This window comes from Anser anser, assembly GCF_964211835.1.
Source record: "Anser anser genome assembly, chromosome: 11".
NCBI classification, from domain to species: domain Eukaryota; kingdom Metazoa; phylum Chordata; class Aves; order Anseriformes; family Anatidae; genus Anser; species Anser anser.
Genome location: NC_139732.1, coordinates 21,223,586 through 21,240,627, shown reverse-complemented (window position 1 = coordinate 21,240,627; position 17,042 = coordinate 21,223,586). Strand labels below are relative to the sequence as shown.

General features: G+C 39.3%; 1 long non-coding RNA gene across 1 annotated transcript; it reads left to right on the top strand.

Annotated features, from left to right (window-relative positions):
* The first annotated feature begins 8,344 nt into the window (after positions 1 to 8,344).
* LOC310879965 lies at positions 8,345 to 12,605 on the top strand. The gene is made up of 3 exons (XR_014571287.1): positions 8,345 to 8,582; positions 9,139 to 9,219; positions 10,556 to 12,605. It is a non-coding gene; the product is annotated as an uncharacterized lncRNA (long non-coding RNA).
* Positions 12,606 to 17,042: the final 4,437 nt, after the last annotated feature.

Sequence of the window (17,042 nt, the reverse complement as noted above, 5' to 3'; positions counted from 1 at the left end):
TGCACCCAATTCATGTTGCCTAATGCTTATGAATCTTTCACATAAATCAGGAATTAGCCACTAGAAAGGATGCTAAAACAGAAGAGAAAAAGGTGACTCCCCTAAGGAGTTTTCTAAAACTATGAGAATGAAACGAGGAGGTAGACATATTTATTTCTTCTTCTTCTAAACTTAAAAGATGTTTAAGCTATGCTGGCTTTCAACAAAGAATTGCTGTTCAATGCGATGTATTGATCAGCTTTTCTTCAAGAGGAAGATTTAGAAGAATTAAAAATGGGACAATTGCTTTGGAAAATAGCTAGTACTGTTTGTTTATTATGTCAGGAGGCAGGTTGACTTGATGGTGAATGGTCAGGGTAGACTCCAATTTCCAGTCACGTAAATGACAAAAGTAATGACTTCAATACAACCACAATTTCATTTCTGTGTATGTTGATTTTTTGGGGGTATTAATTAGCCAAGAATGTTTTTTTTTTGCCTAAATCTCATATTGGTTTTGTTACAAATGCTATATAACTTGGGATTTCAGGTTTGTCTGCAAAAAAAGAAAGTGAAACAGCTCAGCCAACATGGTTTCATCTGATTTTTATATACAGGTTGAGTCTCCAGAAAGGCTGGGACAGTTCAAAAACCATTCTGATGAACCCTCATCGACTTTTCAGTTTAAAAAAAAATATAAAAAAAAATCCCAGATCAGGGCAATTTTTACCTGGTTTCCAGTTTCATAGGTACAGCTGGTTGAAATTTTTCAAATCAAACAAATCATCAACAGTTGGCTTTTCTCCAAACACTCATATTTTTCACACACACAAAAATTGTTTTTTGACCTCACTACTTTCTTTGGAAAAAATACAAAAAATTCTTTGAGATCAAAAGGGGAAAAAATAAGGGCCTTCTCAGTGGCCTACAAAATATATCTTTTGTTTACCTCTAAGCATTTTTTGGTTTTGTATGGATAGCAACAGCAAGTGTTCTGACTAGTTACCTAAGATTGTTTTGCGCTTTAAATTTCCTTTCATTCATAGCTGAAACATTTGGGGTCTGATTTTCCAATTATAAAGCCAAAAAAATTCTACTTCTGAACATCATCTCCTGGGTTTTCTTAGGCAATAAAAACTGATTTATCATAAGCCCAAACAGGCTGAAGAATGTTATCATACTTGTAAATGTCCCAGTAAATATATAAAACCTGCTTTTCACCCTTTGTTTTTAAGCAAAACTTTTCTAAATATAAGTCAAGGAGGTCACAGCATATCATCATATGTGGCTTAGACAAAGATTAGCTTCCCCTTCTTGAAGAGCTCATTTTAATCAGGCATTCAGGTTATGTAACAGATGCTGTTGAAAATCCAAAAGGTGCAATAAATCCCTCCGTCCGACACAAGAGAAAATAAGCTGAGTGACCACAGACTGCAGAGTGAAAGGTCTCTGTGTTGCACAGCTCCCTGACTCGAGCCTGGCAGTGACTGCACATTGTCAGGAACAACCTCTCCTCCCATGAAACTATTCCTCCTCCTCCCTCCATGAAGACTGCAGTCTGCAGATTTTACGAGCGAGTGCCTGGACCCCCCAACACGGGACTTGATCTATCCTTCAGGGTCCAGTTGGAACATTTTTCAATTAATGGGTACTTCATAGATGGTTGACACCTCAGTGAACAAGTTCTCTTGAGCTGCTTTTAGCCAGAGACACACAGCTTAAGCTTTTCAACAGCTGCTTTATCTCTGCTTCTCACCCCTGCCCCCACCCCAATTTAAGTTTAAGATGAGCCTCCACCCCTGAAGCCCACGATATCTCACTCCAAAGTCCTGTCAGAGCCACAACCAAGGCCATAAATTTCCCAGCTGGGTCACAGTACTCCCTATTCATTTACTGAAACATTATAAATGTGTCCAGGCTCCAAGTGAAACCTAATCCCAACATACCCTGCATGGCAATTCCTGCAACTGATGGCAGGGTCATCTGGAATTACCATCGCCTTATCTGATTGGAAACTCATCACCTGCATTTCAACACCCAGGGTTCACTGATGCTCTGTAAAATCAAGCCCTCTGCTATTCGAATGGCATCAGCCATTCAAAGTTACATGGGGTGGCAGGCCCTGATTTTCCAGAGAGCATAAGAAAAGAGCTAGATGAGAGTGGTGCTCTCAAACACAACCAAGGATGGCTTGTAGGGGAGAAAGGATAAGAAATGAAGACAAAGAATGTTTGCAGATGGAAACTTGGCAAAACTAGAGCTCTCGAGGAAGGAGGGAATCTGTAGCTGTTGTGAAACAGCATCACTTCACTGAAATTAATAATCTCTCTTCTGTTTTAATTTGTATGGGACCCTCACTATCTCGTATCTGAATATCTTCTGGTAGTGGTTATATGACATCACACAACATATGTCTTTCCTTTCTCTCGTCCTGTTCTTGAGGGAAATTGATTTGAAGTGCATTGGGTTTTTTGGGTTTGGCAGGAGAAAGGCTCAGATATTTTTTCTAGGGTTTCATTTCCATTTCACACAGGGAAAATGAAAAGCCATCAGGAATCACACCTTGGACTTCACAATGCGAGTGCAAAGGCCTGCAGGGCGGCCACATTTTGAACTGTTTGTCTTAAACCCGCACTTAAATACTTTAAATGCTTTAAACACCACCCAAGGTCCTGTGCAAGTGCAGAAATTAGCTCCAGGTAACAGCAGATTGAGCTGCAGCCCTTCCATCTTCCAGTGCAAGGCTATCTGTGCTACTTCCATTGGTAGATATGAAACAGCAAGTGCCTCCGAGCTATACGCTAAATAAACACAACCCAGGAAAAGCTCAAACCAAAAAGCTTTGCTTTCAGCCAACATTGCTTCCCCTGTGCCAGCCATTCATTCCTGTAATATTTAGTGGATTGCAAAGAGATTTTGGATTTCCTGTCAGGTTTCTGTCCCTCAGGGAGTTAATTATGACCTGGGACTCAAGGAATGGTCTCTGCTGCAGTGCCACACTCGTGGCTAGGTTCACACACGTGTTGCTGGTCTGATTTATCATTGCGCCCTTGCTTCTCTAAAAGATCCTGTTCAAACCTCCAAGGAAAATCAATGAATACACTGAGCTTGATTGATTGACTGGGAGACCAGAGTGGGCAGGAGGTTTAATGACTTGGTCTGGACTGGTGGATGCTTCTTACACAACTACAGGGGAAAAGGAGGTGAGAATGAAAAACAAACAAACAAACAAACAAACAAACAACAAAACAAAACAAAACAAAACAAAAGAAACAGAGCTTTTAGTGCCCTTTAGTACTTTCACCTCATACCCAATTCCCATCACATAATTCAGTGATCCCAACCAGTAAGCCCCTGCCCATGGAGCAGGCAGGAGCAGAATTCAGCCTCAGTGACATGGATCAGCTCTTGGGACTGCCCCAGCTTCCCTGCATAACTCTGAGCGAGACATTCAGACCCTTTCTACCCTGCAGAGAGTGCAAGTAGATGCACTTAAACCTGTTTTCAATGAATTAACGTGGGTACTCCTGGCATTGACCACTGAGCTACTTGCCCAAGTATTTACCCAGCTTCTCAGGTGGGTTTTCCAGCCATGCTGAATTCCGTTCTACTCAGTGACTGCTGTGAATACATACACTTAAGTCTCTCTGTGAGTAACTTCCCCAGCTGTAAAATAGAGACAGTGTATCTCTACGTTGCAGGGGTGAAAGGAAAATAAATACGCTAAAGCTTCTAAGCGGCTTAGGTATTAAGAAAATGAGATACATCTGTGGCTAAAATTTATAGATCAACCATTTGGATATGATCTGATTAGATTTATCCCATAGTAGAGTACTGCAGTTTCTGTAAGTTCAAGAATGTTACTTCTGTCCCAGTGAAGCAAAAATTCCTGCCAGTTCCTAGGCTTAGGCTATGTCAGCTCCTGGGGAGACATCTGAAGGAAACAGCTGATGCAGGGAACCTCCTGCACTTGTTTTCCACCCCTGCTCATGTCCATCTTCAGCTGCAGAAGTGATTTCTCCATGGGGTAGCAGCTCGCTCATGACTTGCCATGGGTCTGCATGTTGCAGATGCCTTCAGTCAGTAGATACTGGCAGCCCCATATAGTCCCCTCCAGCAAGCCATTCACACATATATATATTGCAGCCTTATGGCACGTAGAAGAGCAAGGTGGACTACCAAACTAGTTGCTATCAGCTCCAAGGACAGGGCTGCTGAGCCGAGGAAAGCCAGTTTTCCAGGAGAATTTCAGGAAGTGTTGCAAGGACTCAGCAGTTTGACTGAATCTGTTGGCCATCACCAGCATGCTGCTATTTCCTTATACACAATTATTTTTATTAGTGTTCAAACAATGCTTCCTAAACACTTAAAAATCTATTATCGAAAGGCTTCCATCTAGTTGAAAAGTTTATTGTGAATATTATTTTTAGACAATTAACAAAGGAATCATCATGTCTTTGGGGAAAGCAAGGTGCCATAAAACAAGCAACTCAGCCAGTGTCACCAAGAGACCCATTGTCAACACTGAGATTAAACTTCCAAAGTTGAAGACAGCCTCCTTTTCCACAAGATGAAGTAAAAAGATAGAAAAAGACTTTAGCTGGAATTTGTTTGGTAGGCAGCAGCTGTACCTTTTCTTAGACATGTCCTTGGATCATCACAACTTTAGCAAAAGACCTCTGGAGAGCTAAACTTCAACAGCAGCAGTAGAAGGTTTGAGTGATCTGTGCGTAATCAACCTGGACTCCAACAGTAATACAGTTTACAGGATTAGTCCCTAATTTTTTCACCCTTAGACAATGTATGCCTCTGTCTCAGTCAAAGTCTCAGGCTAATTGATTAACATTATCAATTTAAACTTGAAAAGATTATTTTTCCCAGAAATTAGCATGAAACATTTTGTTTAAGACTCTTAGAAGATCTGGTCTGCCTGATGTCTTTTCTAGCTACATCAACCAATTTAATACAAATAGATTTCCTCTTGCTAAAACTTTGCCTGTCTTTTGTCTTTATTCCATCACAATGACAACAAAATGTCAAAATTTGGTGTATCACAAAATAAACTCCTAATCCAGCTCCTCCAGTACTGTTTGCTTGACTAGATGGTTGAGCAGACACAAAAGTGACTGCTGATCTTAAGGTGTACCCAATATATCTAGGTGTGCGGCCACAGGGAAAAAAAAAAAAAAAACCTGCAGAAATTGCCATTTTATATGAACTTTCACAAGCAGAGAGGCTTTGCCAGTTTTTTTTTTTTTCCTCACTTCCTTGGCCTGTAACTCACACACAGCAATGCAGGACATGCATCTTTGCCCACGAGTGGCTTTGGGAGCACCACATGCACCTCTGCCATTGTGATACCTTTGTTTGGACACATTAAATTAATTCATTTGGATGAAAGCAGGGAAAGCCTTTCTCTGGCGAGGTCCAAAGGACCCATTAGGGTTTTTTCAGTACCAAAGGCTTCACTGAACTCCCACAGAGTTGAGCACACTGTAATGAAGGAATTTTTAGCAACACTACATATAAAGTTGGAGCAGGTGCTCTCAATAAAGAAAATTCTTAACCCTGCTCATATTTATTTCAGTTCCTCTCTGTCTGGGCATAAAGCCACTATTTCAGTTTCAAGCTTTCCTGGCTCACTGGAAAGGGTGAAGGATAACCTTTTTTTCATTTCTGTCCTGTCCTGTCCTCTCCCTTTACTCCCCCCACCCCAAGGACATGTGGAAACAGATTTTAACATCAGCCCTAGAAGGTTAGGTGATTTGCCAGTAATACTTCTGAAATACACTGCTAGGCCACTTAATTAAACAAACTTTTCCAATGTTTTATAAATTCATCTCGCCCAGAGTGCACAGAAGATCGATTTGTCACTTTGTAGAGTGGCATGAGGAAGGGAAAGAGTGTGATCCTGCTTGTCTCCCAGATATGGTTTTATTTAAGAGATGAATAACACCTGCAGACGTTACCCCTGGATCCAGACACTGCATCTTTGAGCATATCCATAAGCGGAGTTTGATCTGCTACTGTCAGAGAGGGATCTTGCGTTTAGGTTCTACTGGGAAATGTGAACATTTCCTATTTAAATTTGGCCAATTATTTTTCCTGTTTATACATGTGCAACACCCGGCGTTATGTGTCCAGGAATACAAACATTTTCCTGTCCTCTAACTTTTCACAAAGAAATTTTGCAGTGAAAATAAAACCCAACAAAGCATCAGCACTCAGAGTACAAGGCAGCCAAGTCATATTCACATTTCCATAATTCATGTGAGCTGCCATATCTGCTAAACTGCTTTGGGCCACTGGAGAAGTGTGGGGTGAAAAAGGAAGGAAAAAAAAAAAAGGCTGCCAGGGGAGAGGGAGACAAACAGGCCATTCATAACGGCATCACTGCAGCGCTTTATGGCATTTCACGCTTGCAGAGAGGAGTCACTGGGAACACTGGAAGAAGGCTCCACGTTAACCACAGAGCAGGTCTTGAACTCTCATGCTCTTTAAAAATAGATGTCTGCCCCCAGCCTACAGATGGGCTCTTAAGGTGGACCCCTGAGAGATGTGCTGGGTGGGCGTTGAATGAGAAAGTTTTGCTTTTCCCACTTTGCTGAAGTGTCCAGGGCATGTTTGCAGTCAAATCATGCTGTTTTTTTAATAACTTCTAACTCATTTGAGAAGAAAAAAAGTTAGAGGCAAAACTAAAATAATGTCTATTGATCTGAGGCAATGTATATGTACACTGAACTTTCCTAGCTTAGCTTTTCTTACAGTTTCAGCAGTCACCACATTGGGTGACTTAAAGGAAAATATTTCTTGCTTGAAATTATTATATTTGAAAGATTCCACAGAAACCTTTTTTTTTTTTTTCCCTCTCCCTCATTGGATGGGCAAGTTACTAAAGCAGTATTATCAGCTGGGAAAGAGATGAATATCATTTTAGTCAAATCATTTAGTGAAGACACATTGTAAAATCTGCCAAAAACATTGTCTGATGAATATATTCAACAGATTTCAATCACTGTTGGACCTGATGGCAATTAAAATATTGCAATGCCTTTCTCTGCCAACGAAGCAACTAATTTTTTTTAAACTGTTTATATGCTACTGAAAGTCAGAAACTGCATATCTGTATATATCAAACCCGTCATCTGTAGCAGAATTAACTTACTGCTTTAAAAAAAATCCAGATTAATATTGCATAAGAAATTGAATAGAAGAAAGGCTCAGTTACTTGCTCCTGAACAAAAAATGACAACCTGACACAATTAGATTCAAGTTTGAAACAGAATTAAAAGGATAGCCCATGTCTCTGAAACATCTTACATTCATCTCTGGGCATCATTCAGGTTTACAGATAAGCGGTTTTATTTTGTTTGTTTGTTTTTGTAACTTAACATCACTGAAATATAATTGAACGTAAATCATTTCTTTATTTGTTTTCATTGATCAGAAACCAATGAACTGTATCTATTTTATTTCTCCCTTTCATTTCCATTTCCCCCCTCAAGTTCAGCCCCACTAAGAATGAACATTGTCAAAGTGATAGTTTATTTCTTTCACATGAAGTACAGCTCAAAGGTCTACCGGTAGCCTCTGTCATAGGAGCTACACTTTCAAGGTATCAAATATTTTTCCATTACTTCCTATATAGAAAAAGAATCAAACACCCAAAACCATAATCGTGCAAATATCTGAACTGCACTAACTTTAAAAAAAAAAAAAAAAGAAAGAAAGAAAGAAAGATTAGTTCCCTAAATCTAACTACCAGCTTCTTAGTAATTACACACCCCAATGGACTTCTTCAACACCCTCACAAGCTGAAGTCTATAAAATTCTGTCCTTTTGGATAGCAGCTACAGTTCTGTGCTTGAGAAAAATAAATCCTGAAATTATTACCTATAATACCAAAAATTCAATATACCCTTTGAATTTCACAGTCTGGGTTTTAATAACAACCAAAACCCACCATTCCTGTTAAGTGCTATGGAACTTGTCTAATTTCAGAGTGGGGGCAGCCTGGTCATCTATTTATAGCATTGAGATGAACATTTGCTGGCATACACATGGAAACAATTGTGAATGCAAAGTGACTCAGGCTGGGTCACAGGCTGACACACATTTGTTAATCCCCAGTTTTACCTTCACCTGAAATTGGAAAGAAGTGGCGATCACACTTTAAGCTAAACATCTCCAGCGAGCATTTCAATTAGAGCTGATAAGACACTTGACGTGTTTCAGTTAAATAGTGAAGGCACTGTAAAAAAAACTAATTAAGTTTAATTGTTGTGCAATGGCTTAATCAATGTGGTTGGTAATTAAGTGCAAATTATGCACATAATATGCTACAGATGTGGAACTCTACTCTTGAAAAATAGAGGCTATTATGGGATGTAGGAGAAGTTGTAGAGAGGGGATGACATTTGTTGTTAAAGTTGCAATAGTGAATTTTGTTGCCCAAGAGTAATGTTATATATCTCTATATTATGTATTTATAAATATTACAATTTTAATATTAGAGCTTATTTTACCAAAACTTTGTTGTTGTTGTTGTTAGGCTTTAAACCAGCAGAAAGTTGAATACTCAAGCTGTAAAACATGGGATGCTGGTGAGATTTGTGACGGTTATTAGTTTCTTCAGAAACTGAGTAATACCATAAACACAATAAGCTCAAGCTGAAAGAGTAATTCCTTTCTAACCCACTGTTTTTATACCTTCCCATGTAACTTTCTCAAAAAAAAATCCTTTCTGGTTACAACTTTCTGCATTTAGTTTGAACTTAGAGGTAACTTTTATTTCCTTCAAAGATGAAATAAAATTAGATTGTCTACCAGAAGGTGTAAGACATGAGGTAGAAGATGTGTGGAGTGGAATGCCTTACTGTGTATATGCTGCTGGTGTCGTAAGTAAATAAATAGGGTTAAAAAAAAAAAAAAGCTTGTCTTTGAATTCAGCTTAGAAAGCATCAAAAACTTTTTAGCAATGGGACAGCCTACAGGGAGGTGAAGTTTTTTAGATGCTCTGAAGAAATTTAATTGTTCTTAACTGGTTTTAGAAATTTATTTTTGACTGTGCTTTGAACGATGTAGAAGAGAAGCATAGGATTGTGTCAACATGCACAGAGCTCACTCGCTTTGAATCAGTTACCTCTGATTTATTTTCAGCATTTATGACTGAACGTAGCATCATTCATCACATTTCTAAGGCAACAACTCTGAGAAGCACCAGGGTAATAAAATAAAAAGGTAATTATTTTACCAAAGAGGACTGATTTTCAATTTATTTGAAGAAAAATGCACTCATCCCTTTTATAACCCATAACCTGGATTGTACAACTGGCTATATGTTCAGAACTCTTTGAGAAAGGAAAATATGATAAATCTCCTTTTGTAGGTGGGGAAACTGAGGCACAGATAAAAATAATGTGTTGACTATGGTTTCTCAATAAGATTATGATGCTGACAGTCTGACTCAGCAAACTTCTGCCAGCTATTTACCCTCAACAGCTTTTGTCTCCCTCTGTTTTTTCTCTCCCTTTTTACCTGAACAAAGTCAATCAAGTAGCTTACACATAATTTTAATTCCACCTTTGGGCAGCCTCATGATTTTAAGCCTTCTGTCAAGCTCCATCACATTTTTTCGTTGGAATATGAGGTGTGAATAAAAAGAACTGTTAAAACAATTGGGGTCAGAACCTGCCCACTGGATACAAGAACTCCTGTGGACTTTAATGGGATTATTTGCGTCAATAAAAAGAGCAGGGATACCCCATGGCTTCCTCATTTATTTTCAGCAAATGGAAACCTGGTGTTATATGACTAAAAGAAAATGAAAAAGATGTGGTTGGAGTGTGGTAGTTTGCCAGTGATTTTGTAAGCAACTGGAAAACCCTGAATTTCCACAGAAGCCTTCTTGTTTACTGACAAAAAACCCAAACCTAACACTTTTCAAATTTTTTAACAACTGTTATTCAGTTACTTCTGGTTTCTGAAAAGTAAAACATCTTCAGCTGTATTCATATTTTTCTCTCTTTTGGTTTTTAACCACTCTTTTCTTACAGCATCCAATAACTAAATCATCTTAGCAGAAATATAAATTTTAGCCAAAAAATTCAGTTAGAAAAAAAAAAAAAAAAGCCCTTTTTTGTTCCAAAGAAGTGCTGGAAGGCAGTTCAACTTGTGATAATAATTGTAATATCAGACAAAGGTTCAAGACGAAATGTCACTGCAGCTCAGCCCAGGTAGAGTTGTGCAGATGCCATCAGTAATGTGGATAAGTAACGTACCATGGGCTGCATAGGGAAAAGTTCAGGGGGAAAGGTATCGCCATGCCCTCTTGGCTCTGTAGGACAATGAGGTCCATATGTTGTGTGTGTTCTCAAGACCGTTGCGACTGGAAGAAGGTCAACAATGCAGAATTATGGGGAGGAAAGTGAAAAAGCAAGAATAGGTTTACAAAGGCCAAAAAGCAAAGCTTTCATTTTATATTCAATTTATCTTTTCGCCTCTGAAAAGGGCACAGGGGTTGGAAATTATGATTGAGTTTTTTAATTTTATTAATGGCAGGCTTTGTGGTTGCTAGGGGAACTTGACCCAACCAAGGAAAAAATGGCCCAGTGCAGAATTATCAGGATTAATCTGCTGCCTTGAAATAGTTGGATTTCTCTCCACTGGCCTCCCGAGTCCTTCCTGCTCTGCCGGTATCTCCACGACCACCTTGTTGACATGAGCCTACCGCTTAATCCTTCGATGGAAACCTAACCCTTGGCCTCAGAGAGATGTCCCCGAGAGAGGGTAACCAGAGTGCAGCCGTGCAGGAGGTGAACCCCACCGGAGATGGCCTCAGGGCGGCCAGTCCTGTCGGACAATAAAGCAGCGAGCACGAGCGAGACGCTAATTTAACGGGAGGCTTGATTACACTGTGATAGGGCCCTGCTGGTTGTTTCCAACAGACCCCTTTATAGTATTAGTATTTATTACACTCCATATTATAAGACGTGGGGATTTGCTTCTGTAGGGCAGTTTGGCTGAGCAATGAAACATAATGTTTCTTTTATTGCTCAATAAACACTGTTCTCTCTTTCACTGCCACTCCAGCCTGGCTTTTTCAAGCCTGTTAAGTCTCTAACACAATAATCTTACAGCACAGAATGGAGCAATCTCAGCTTCCAAGCAATTTGGGTTACTTCTGAGGCCTCATAGGGGTGAGATTCATAGACAATTTCATATTTGGGACTTTTGTTATTGGTAGCTGTTGATTTTTTGGACGGAGTTTGGTGTTCTGGGGGCAGAGGTTTAATAGATTCTCCTCATCCCCCAGAAAAAGGGAAGAAACCTGCAGTAAAGCAGTGTTCGTCTGAAGGACACAGCTGTAGAGCATCTGGCATTTTGTTTGCCTGCTCATGTAAATCCACGTGTGGGTTTGCATCCCATGATTTAACGTGCCTGGTCCATGCCAGGCTAAGTGCTGACAAGCAACCTACAGGCATCTTCCACACCTTTCTGCCATCAAACCTAAATCTTTTCCTGTAACATGCCCACCTCCGAGCTGCTCCCAGCCTGTCCTTCTCCTCTGAGGAGACCAGTGTCTGTAGCAAATTAATTGATAGTGTTATGAAGTGTTCGGCTATCCCAGCACGGTCAAGAACAAGACTTTCCAGTGTCGACTTCCCTTCTGCATTAGTTAATGTTTGGAAACTCGGTACATTAACACGCCGGACTCCTGCACCAGGCTCTCATCACCTTGTACAGCTCCTAATGTGCCAGACCATTATCCCTCATTCTGGATACAGTCATCCCAAATACACCTTCTTGCAAAAATATTGCGGACCACTAGCATTTATAGCAGTGAAACGGAGCTGTTTTAGACTTTGGTTGCATAGGGTAAATGATTAGAGACTTAAACACTAATCAGGCTTTGAGGGAATGACCCAGCATTGCAGACATGGATGACAGTGATTATTAGAAACATTTACAGGTTGCTCAGCTTAGAATAATGATTTTATCATAATTTCATTTTTTTTTCATGAAATTACAGATCTTTGGGTTAGATTTTGGCAAAATCTTGCAGAGGATTGGTGTTTAACTTGATTTATTATGAATGATGATGGCAGCGTGTGCCAGTGGAAACCCTGCTGCAAGCAAGTAGCTCTCACTCTGAAGTTCTCCTTGAAACATAACCTTTATTTTTTCCCTCACACTGGACCATTCTAATTCTCTCCCTGTTTATTTTTGTCATCTTAAATAATTAGTCTTCAATGGTCTTTTTCACCTATTTGCAGATCACTTTAATGTTCCTATAGGTCAATGCCAAATACAACTACAGTTAGCAGATTTCGTCTTTTCTCATGGGTTAGTACATTTCACCCCATGTAGTTACCTCAGCAGGAATCTTGTCCATATGACTGTGTTTTATGGTGTTGTCCTCCTCTTCTGTGAAATGATAGTGGTTTTCTTTTGTTGTTATTTTAATTAAATACCAAAAATGTAAGACAGAATTATTGTGCCATCCGCAATGAACTTCATGGCAATTTTCATATCTGCAATGGAGATGGCAGTATTTTCTTTCCCCAGAATTATAAGGATAATGGATTTCTCTTTAAATGCATGTACACACACATTTATATAAAATTCTACTGCCATATTTAGCTGTTCCCAATGCTTTCAATAGTTGTATATATCTTTTAAAAACTGTACTGTGGAGGGGGGTAAGGGGTAGAATATCAGTGTTAGTAAAATTCAGGAAGAGAGGAGACCTATATTTTCTGTTACTTGCTTTCTGCCAAAAGTAATGCGTTTTTAATTCTAAAAAATGTATTAATGAAATAAGAAGTGTCATGTACTTGCTATACCAGCATCTTCTCTGCTCCTTTCTATGATAATTTTGCATTACGTAGACAATTTTGTCTTCGGACCTTGCAGGTGGCCCTGTCCCTTTGACTGCTAAATATTCAAATGCCTCTCTAGGGGATGTTTGCCGTCATTTGTTCCTCTCTGGAAGTAGATGTAGTGGTGCAGCTGGTAGATATGCATTGATTTCCTAGGTTTTGAGGGAGCCTAGGTTACTCTGGAGTTCTTTTATCTTGCAGGCAGATGTCAGACCTTTGGTCAAAGCCCTCAACCACTTTTGTACACAAATGCGACCTCCTGGACTACAGAGCATCATCATAAATGCTCCTGCTCAGAGCTCTTCCCCTTGAAGAAGAATACATCTCTACCAAATGCTGTTTCCAGCCAACAAAGGGTTAAAAAATACACTTTTCCAGAATAACCCCTTTGAATCATGACATGAGAGGGAGACAGCTCAAATATTTTCTCAATGGAGAGTTAGTGGAATTTTCTATAGATCTGGGGTGAAAGAAAAGTCTTCAGAAAGTCTCAGAAGAAAGATCCTTTGAAATGGTCCGACTTGTGTTATGATAAGCAGTTCGATAAGCCCACCCATGGTAAAGTTATTAGGAATTCATATCATATGGATCCCATTAACCTAAACGTTTGCTTTTAAAGTAAACTTCTCGGTACACGACTACCACTAAGTCCAAGCACTTCAGGTTTGAGGATTGTGTTTTTACAAATGAATCTAGGGTTATCCAATCAATTAGCTGAATTCCCTGTGTAATTGTGCTTTAAATGAATCACCTGGTACTAATGAGACTGCTTGCCCATTAAAAAAAAAAAAAAATCAAGAAAAATCACTACCTTTAAGGGAAACATTTTAAAATTTGTTTTAAAAGTATCACACAGTCTATAGTTAATCTTTGGCACTCACTGCCTTGGGATATAACCAAAGCAGGTAGATTTGAAAGATTAGGCAGAAGGATTTAGGTTATATGGAAGTCAAAATATCACTCAAGCTATTTTTAATTAATTATTACAAGACTATCTGAAATCTTTATTGAGATCAAGGCGGCAGTATTTAGGTGGTAATAAATATGTATGCTAAGAATAAGGTTGCAGCTTATTCTTCATACGCAGGAAGCGCACCAGTGCCATCGAGATGACAGATAGAAGAGGAGGAAGGAACTGAGGCTCACTGAGACTGAATGACTGGTCCTGGTTACACAAAAATTCAGCTTTAAAGCTTGGAAGAGAACCCAGTTATTTTAATCACCTTGCCTGCTACACTCTGTTGCACTTTGGAAGGGTTTAATGCATAAGCTTTTGCCATGAAATAATTTATCTCCATGCTATATTATTGCACAATTTAGACATATTATAAGCCTTATAGGAGCATAAAATATTCCAGACTAACTGGGCTATATGTCTGTCCCAGTCAGGCAATGCATAGCTATCAGTGGTTTAGTGAAGGATTTTATCATTAACTTATATTGTGTTTCTAAATGAATTCAGTTGAGCAAAAAGAAAGAGAGAAAAAAAAAAAAAAGCAATTAGGACCATGCTATAAACAGTGGAGTCCGCAGGCAGGAGGCTGCAGTGAATTATACGGAGCATACTTCTCCCAACCGCAACTTGATTGAAACAATTTACTGGATGTGAGCATTGAACGACAGCGGCTTTGAATGACTGAATGACTGATGGAAGAGAAACGTCAGCCCTCCTTCCTCCCACCCAGCAAACACTTGATTCTCCCATTGGGAAAAGGTCGCCACTTTGTCCTGCTCCACTTTGTCTCGCTGGCCCAAGTGAAGTGATGCAATGCATGAGATCCAAAGGGGAAAACCAGCCTCCAGATCAGATATTCAGCATATTGTTGAAATTATTGCATGGGCTATTTTTGGTTCATTCAGAGGTCAGTGCCCTTCCATGAACAGGGAGCTATTAGATATTCCCCTGGACAAACAAAGAGATAATTACACGGCAAAATAATAGAAAGCACTTGGAAGTTTGCAAACCAGAGAATATTTTTGTTCTAGTTTCGAAAAAGCTCTGATACATATAGCTGGGATTTCTGGCATATAAAAAGAGCCTGATTGAATGTCTACCCAACTGTTTCCAGTGAAGTGGAAAAAAATGAGAAACATGCAAGAAGTACCTACTTTTGATCACCAAGGTGTTTTGATCTCATAAATTATGTCTGAAATTAGGCATGGACTGGAAAATGTGAGTGTGTTTTCTCTCGGTCTGGGAGCTTCTGGTTTTGAGAGAAGGAGCACTGTTCCTCTACCTCCATCAAATACCTTTATTTTTCCACCTCTGCTTTCTAACAAGTAGGCTTCTCTTGCCATTTATCAGACGTGTCATGAGTATAGGATGGAGAAGCACCGCATACCTCCCTTTCTTTCTCCTCTGGGACTTCCGAAGTCCAAAACTCAAGCTTAGATCCAAAGAGACCTGAAAATGTTCCAGTCTAAAGTGCAGGTTGACCTGCAACCAAATCTCATCCCAACTGTCATAACACTCTGTTAGCCATGCACAGCTAATAAATCATAGTAATGCTTGCTTAATGGACCAGGCTTTGACAGTGCCAGGATTAGAAGGGCATACAATAAACAAAGAGTTTCTGAGTAGGGAGGTACAGCAGTGCGGTGAAAACCACTAAATGATGCAACAAATCTTCTGCTGGTATTTCCATGGGCCTCCCCATACATAGTGCTGGGGGGAGCTCAATTCCCTCCTGCAGTCCCTCTTCTTGTCTCCTTCTGCCAGGCCCTAAGACAAGGCAAGTGAAGAAGAGCTCTGGAGTAGGAGCTCAGCCTGGGGTAATGTGCAAATGAAGAGGCAGGATGGGCTGTTCGGAAAGGTATGAGAGAAGGCTGGTGAGTTATCTTGTCTCAAGCAGCCATTCATTCTGCTCACAGGAAGATTGTTCATCAGCAACACAGAGAATTTGTAGCTCTGAAAGGGGCAGCACAATCCTTCCAGACGAGATAAAACACTGCCCTAAGCATACGGCTAGGTCCAGTTTAAATAAGGTAGAGATAACAAGTAAGGAAGGAAAGTCCCATCATAATAAGATGTTCACTTGCTAAAGATTTCAGTATGCGTTACTGGATAGATGTGTGCCCAAAGAATTTCCCCTATAACATTTGCAACTTCTGAAACAAATACAAGCGTAGACAGAAAAGCTGCAGAGAAACAATCTATCTTATTTATTAGAATGTTTTGATATTGAACTGTGCATCTCTTGGAACCTGAAATAGATTTTAATGTTGTTTTCTTAACCCTGTCATGGGAAAGCGGGTGGATATTTCAACCTTTGCTAATGATGGACAAGCCTGAAGACTTTTGATAATTTACTTTACAATGGGTAAATAGCCAAAGTAACCTTATCTGAACTAGCCAGAATCATTTGCTCTGAATAAAGAAGCTGAAAGTCTCATGAGAACAGGATTTCTTACAAGATTTCCATTATTTCCTCTTTCCAGTAAGAAAAGTGACACAAAGAGGATATCCTATCTTGCTGTATTTCAGCACCTCTCCTTCTTGGAGCTGGAACCAAGAAGCTGCAAAGTCATGTGAAACTGGAGATTGGGAATCATTTAGCTGACCTTTTGGAAAAGTTTAAATGTGGCTGTAGGTTTATCTGAACAACCACAGTGGCAGAGAAAAAAATATTTCTTTGATTTTTTTTTTTCTGTTAAAGTTTATTAATTTCAGTGGTGTCGTGTCTTCATTTACTTCTTTTGTTAAGAGATGAATCAGATTCTCCTTTGTCCTCTATTCTTTAAGCCAGTTTTTTTTTTTTTTTTTTTCCTGGGAGGAAGGTTTTAGCAGAGGAGAAATCTTAATTCATCTTGGAATCACCAGAGAGGTGAAAGAAGGATCTTAGATTACAAGTTGAAAGAGTAAATTGTCAACTCAGAGGAACTAATCTTAAACCCTAGTGGGCAAAGTATGGTTTAGCTTTCAAACATGAACTTTTAGGATTGCTAAAAACATGTCTTTTCTGCAAATCCTTGGATTTCTAAGAGAAAAAATAAAAAAATCCAAGAGTTAAGTTCTGCCTGACCTGACTACTAATACTGAAACACATCATTTGTAAGAGGTCTGAGCTAAAAGAATAGAGAACCTGACATTAATAAAAGTGTGCACCTCTGGATAATAATGGGACCTTATGTTTTAAATTATGTGTATTCAATTAAAATTAAAAAAAAAAAAAAAAAGAGAGA